The sequence below is a fragment of the Benincasa hispida genome, chromosome 10 (genome assembly GCF_009727055.1).
Source record: "Benincasa hispida cultivar B227 chromosome 10, ASM972705v1, whole genome shotgun sequence".
Taxonomy (NCBI): Eukaryota; Viridiplantae; Streptophyta; class Magnoliopsida; order Cucurbitales; family Cucurbitaceae; genus Benincasa; species Benincasa hispida.
In genome coordinates, this window is record NC_052358.1 from 59,413,218 (window position 1) to 59,419,872 (window position 6,655).

A 6,655-nucleotide genomic window follows, 5' to 3' on the forward strand; every position below is an offset into this window, starting at 1 on the left:
ATGTTACATCCTGAACAACATTCCCTTGAAAAGTGTTTCTGAAACACCCTTTGAGTTATGGAGAGGCCGTAAAGGTAGTTTATGCCACTTCAGAATTTGGGGCTGTCCGACACATGTGCTAGTGACTAACCCAAAGAAGTTGGAACTGCGTTCAAGGGTTTGCCTCCTTGTAGGTACCCCAAGGAAACGAGAGGTAGATACTTCTATAATCCGAGTGAGAACAAAGTGTTTGTTTCTACAAATGCTATCTTCTTGGAAGATGTTGGTATTATTTAGGGACGCGTTCTGTTTTATTTTATTTATTAAGGACGAATGGGTTTGAACATGAAGTCATGCGTTAAACATAACTGATGCGTTTGCTCCAATGCTTCTGAGGTCATGCGTCGGAATAATGATGCGTTAATCTTAGCATGCACTGATCATGCGTTCCTATCACAAGTTTTCTTACGCTTGCGCCAAGTATAACACAAACACAAGTTTCTCAGGTAATCTGAGGTCGAACACGGGGGCTTGCCACTCAATAATATTTTTGAAGTGATACTTTTGAGGCGAAGAATAAAAAATAAAGCATAAAAGTTTAAATGACTTATACACTACTTCTACTCCTAACTAAACAGATTGAGCAATAGGCGGTTTACAATGAGAATAGGTAGAAACACAACAACCAATAACGCATAGTGATGTTTACTATCTTAAATCGTTCGAGTAATCTCAGCTCGTTGTACTAACGCATCACACCTCTCGGTGGTCAACCGCATGACTACATCTCTATAGTGCGTGGTTGCGTTGAGCATAGGATTGTGCCTATCTCTAGGAATAACATGAACCTTGTTTAGTGCGTTTCATCTCTTACCTTCTCAGACAGTTAGACGCGGCTATTTAACTTATAGACAATCAATAGAACATCCCATAGACAGGTCTTGCCACAGACTTTCACCAAGCAAAGAGGATTAACTCACTATACTCGCACAACACACACCTCTCAGTGGGTTGCTACATGCGTCCTATTTCTAGGCTACACAATTAAGCATGTGATTGACTTTGATAAATAAATGCTGAAGATAAACTATGATAGAGATGAAAATGATGAAGAAGACGGTAATGAAGGAGTAAGATTTGCATTGATCACAAAATATCTTAATATCTCAAGCTAAAATGTAATACAATACAGAGATTAGAAGGGAGATGAAGGACTCTACGTCAAGGCTGCCGGTGATGCCATGGTTGAATGGTGGAGATGTCTCTCTCGAGCTCTATCTCCGGAGAATGCTCCGATCGTCACTCGGTCTGGGTTGTGGAGATGAAGAATTCTCACTGGAAATCTCTTTCAAGCTCTCATCTGTGATCACAAACTTCTACCTTGAGGCAGAAGCTCAGATGTCTCAAAATGAAGGCCTCAAGGGCTATTTATAGAACTTGGATGCTGACAGCTGTAATGATAGAGGTATGGTTCATTACTGCTTTTGTCGCGGTATGGGCATTGTCTATCGCCTTATCTTGTTGATACTCCCAAGGTATGCGTCTGAGCTGAATTTAGCTGAAGTTATCAACGCGTTCTACCCATCTTGCGATCTTCTATTATGGCTATCACTCCATGGCCGCAATCTTTATTTGTTCACCGCATTCTCCATGCGTTGGATGCATGCGTTTACTGCAACTTCCATGCGTTGGACGCATGGGGTTACCGTCTGTGTTCATCTTTTGCGGTCGCCTGGCTTCAGCACATGCGTTTTTCTGTGATTGCTTATTACAAACGCATGCGTTTGATTCCTGCGATAGCTACAAAAATAGACACTTTGACACGAAATAATGCATAATATTGGGTCAGTGAGGTTTTAGGTGCTTATTGACGCAAAACTCGTTTTTTCACAAATTCTAAGTATTATCACAACATTTTCTACTTATTAGCCCTCATGATTCTAAATTATAATAACTGGCAAAAATGCCAGTTATCAGAAGAAGACCACATAAGGGATCATAAGCCACGGAGTAAGCTCGTTTTACGTGAGATCTCTAGTGAGACTGAAACTGCTGAGGGTTCAACAAGAGTTGTTGAACAGGCCAATAGATCAATAAGAGTTGTTGAGGTCGAAACGTCTAGTCAATGTTAGGAAACTAATTCTTGAAATTCTTTATTAACGAAACAGTTGGTACAATCTTCTGGAAAAGCAATTGAACGATGAACAACTTCTTTATTAAATGATAAAAGTTAACAAGACCAAATGGTCGCTTACAATTATCACTCGATCGCTTACCAAACGCTAAATGATCGTTTATAGTTTCTACACGATCGCTCAGTATTACTAAACGATCGCTTACTAAATCCTCTGCGATCGCTGACAAACTTTTACACGAACACATATAATTTATTATACGATCGCTTACCAGTTTCTACACAATCGCCTACCAACTGCTATACAATCTCCTACCAAATGCTACACGATCGCTTAGCTCTGCTACATGATCGCCTAGTGGAAATAGACTATGAGTGGCACACTGCGATGGCTTCTCCACGATAGCATCTTCCGAACTCCCACTCTCGAGAGCCCCCTTTCCCCACTTCTGATATTCAGACTTCGCTACCTCTCTTTCTGTTTCCTTCTTCTTTTAAACCTCCACTTCTCCCAACGGAATTGGAAGTCATTCTTAACCGACTCAACCACCTCTCCTTTATTCTTTCTTTCTTGATATTGCCATATAATTGGGATCCTATCATTACCTTCACCCTCCACTTTTACTTTGTCTTCAAGGTAAAGTTCTGGTTCTCCACCCAATTTCTTTAGCTGCGTCACATGAAACACTGAACGTATCGACACTGTTGTCTGAAGATTTAGCTTGTAAGCTATTGATCCGACTTTGTCCATTGATGTGCTCTATAATACTTGGGAGATAATTTCACACTGCTTTTGCTGAACTGAAATTTGGCAATAGGGTTGCAACTTCGGCCATAACCAATCATCAACATCATGTCGCTCCTTGTCAGCAAACTTCTTTATTTTCTCTTGAACCAGCCTCAAATGCTCCTTAAACTTGTACAATGCAACATCTTTGTCTCGCATTTGTTGGCCCAAGGTCACATTGGCCGTACAATTCTTCCTACAGTAAATCAACACTAATGCTTGTCGTCCATACACAATTTGAAAAGGGGCAAAGCGAGTAAAATCATTGTGTGTATTGTTACTCCAATAGTTCACCCAATGCCACCTGTTCATCCATTCTTTTGGTCGTTCACCACAGCAGCACCTCCAACTCATTTCTACGCTGCAATTCACCACCTCTATCTAACCATCCGACTGAGTTTGAGAAACTAAGGTATGATGGAGTTTGGTATCTGACAGTCAGAATAACTCTTGCCAAAAGTGATTCACAAACTCATTGTCTTGGTCCAATACAATGACCTTCGACACCTCCACAGATCGACATGCTTCCATAGTCATTTCTTGTCTAGTAGTCAAGAATTTCCGCAGATCATTCCCTTTCTTAAAGATCAGAATTGGGCTACCATCCTTTTCTTCAAGTCTTCCCAATCTTCGAACGACCCTCTATCTACCTCCGACCGGTACCAGTCTAATGCGATGCCATCGAAATTCACAACCGCCACCATCTCTTCTTAGATCCAATCAAATTTTGAGCTTGAAAATATCGGTCTGCTCTATATAGCCATCATCTGAATCACTTACGCTAAACATCAACATTTCTACTTTCTTGAATTCACTCTGGTCACCATTCCATTCTTCACCGAATGTTTTCACCGAGCTGTTTGTTTTGCACCTCTTATTGGCCTTCGAGCCTTTTACCTCTTCCGTCACCTTTGCTTTTTCTTTGGTCATTTCTATAACATGGGAAACGAGCATTTCTTGATGTTTCTCTGGCCGCAGTTCCAATCTCTCAATGCTCTTCGCTATCAATGCCAACTTCTTCTTTATGGTCGACACCTTCTATATTTCGACTTTGAATCCCAAGATCTCTTGTTCTAGTAATTCTAGTTTCTCTTCAAAACCTTTCTGAACCATGCTTGTCCAGGTGATTACTTTAATACCAATTTGTTAGGAAACTGATTCTTGAATTCTTTATTAACGAAACAGTTGGTACAATCTTCTAGAAAAGTAATTAAACGATGAACAACTTCTTTATTAAACGATAATAGTCAACAAGACCAAACGGTCGCTTTCAATATCATTTGATCGCTTACCAAACGCTAAACGATCGTTTACAGTTTCTACACGATCGTTCAGTATTACTAAACAATCGCTTACTAAATCCTCCACGATTGCTCACAAACTTCTACATGAATGCATACAATCTATTATACGATCGCTTATCAGTTTCTACACGATTGCCTACCAACTGCTATACGATCGCCTACCAAATGCTACACGATCACTTAGCTCTGCTACATGATCACCTAGTGGAAGTAGACGATGAGTGGCACATTGTGATGGCTTCTCCACGGCCTGTCTCTTATACACATCTAGATGTGTATAAGAGACAGTCTTAGCTCCTATACGATCGCCTACCAAATGCTACACGATCACTTAGCTCTGCTACATGATCACCTAGTGGAAGTAGACGATGAGTGGCACATTGTGATGGCTTCTCCACGGCAACGTCTTCCGAACTCCCACTCTCGAGAGCCCCCTTTTCTCACTTCTGATATTCAAACTTCGCTACTTCTCTTTCCGTCTCCTTTTTCTTTTAAACCTCTACTTCTCCCAATGGAATTGGAAGTCATTCTTAACCGATTCAACCACCTCTCCTCTATTCTTTCTTTCTAGATATTGCCACATAATTGGGGTCCTATCAGTCAACCAGTTCAAGAGTTGAGATTGTCTCGACGTAGTGGGAGGGTTATGAATCCCCCGGAACGCTACATGGGTTTGATTAAAGCCCAAAACATCATTATGAATGATGGGGTTGAGGATCCGTTGTCTTTTCAAAAAGCAATGGAGAATGTTGACAAAGATGAATGGGTTAAAGCCATGAACCAGGAATAGAGTCTATGTACTTTAATAACTCTGGGAGCTTGTTGATCCACCTGATGGGGTAAGATCTATTGGGTGTAAGTGGATCTATAAGCGAAAGAGAGGTGTATATGAAAAGGTGCAAACCTTTAAGGCTAGACTCGTGGCAAAGGGTTATACCCAGGTTGAGGGAGTTGACTATGAAGAAACTTTCTCACCTGTTGTCATGCTCAAGTCTATCCGGATTCTCTTGTCCATAGCCACATTTTATGATTATGAAATATGGCAAATAGACGTCAAGACTGCCTTTCTTAATGGTAATCTTGAGGAGACTATCTATATGACTCAGCCAGAGGGGTTCATAGTTCCAGATCAAGAGCAAAGAGTTTACATGCTTAATAGGTCCATTTATGGGCTGAAACAAGCATTTAGATCTTGGAACATCAAATTTGACACTGCTGTCAAGTCATTTGGCTTTGATCAGAATGTTGATGACCCTTGTGTTTAATATATATATATAAAATTATATGTTATATCAAATATGACATATAACCTATAGTTTTTAATATTGATCATATACAATATAACCTATAGTTTCTTTTCTCTTTCACATGGAATTTAATACAAATCACATTTATATCAAATTTAACAATTATGAATCAAATTCATATAATCGATATTTGAATCTTATTCAAATATATATTTCCTCTCATAATGTATAAAATACATTATACCAATTATATCATATATAATTAAAATAACTTAATTATATCATATATAATTAAATCCCTCTATTAATTTGAACAATTCAAATTAATCCAAAAACTGGTTCTCATTTAATCCTATTAAGCTACCAAAGGGACCTCATGGACCTGTAGCTTGAAGCTCCAACAGTACATGAATAATTAATCAAACTTCTTAATTAAATTATTCACCATCTGTTAACTGTTGGACATTTCACTAAAGACCGAAAACTGCTTTCTTCGCACCATAGATATATTTTTGTGTCCATTGGATATAACCAATCAACAATACGATGATCCTTCATAAATTGCTCGTAAGTATAACTAGGCCAAAATTACTGTTTTACCCCTATAGTTACATCTAACTCCTTAAGTACCACTGATCCCTTTAATGAACAATAAATCATAGTCCAATTATGACTAAACCAATCTCAGGCTAGGAGAGGGTGTGGCGCCACATTGTTCAAGCCCTGGAATCAACCCTTAAGAGAGCAATTTATCTACTTACCCTGACATCGAGGAAGAAGTGAATTCCTTCTTGGGTAGTTGTGTTCCCAATTCCCTAATCAGACGAATCCTTAAAATGGTAGGTTCATTGAGTCGAAAATTTGGCCACTCTCACCCATAGAAATCAAAGGACTGTGCTCATAGGCAGGAGTTCATAATTGACTCAGGATTCAAGTCATGTTACCTATGGTCATCCTGGTGAAATGTAAGTCTCTATTATGACCGGCGTTATATAATGAGACTAAACATCTTGTGGTCTGGTCTCATACAAACTCCTTTGTATAGAGTATCCCTGTTCACATGTCTATACATGAATGATCAGGATCTGATCATTTGTAGCACTTTACAACAATTGTAACACCTACACAGTGGGCCATACTTGTAGTGTCAACAGGATAAGGTACCCAGCCTTATCCATCTACTACAGACCATTTAGGTTATCAC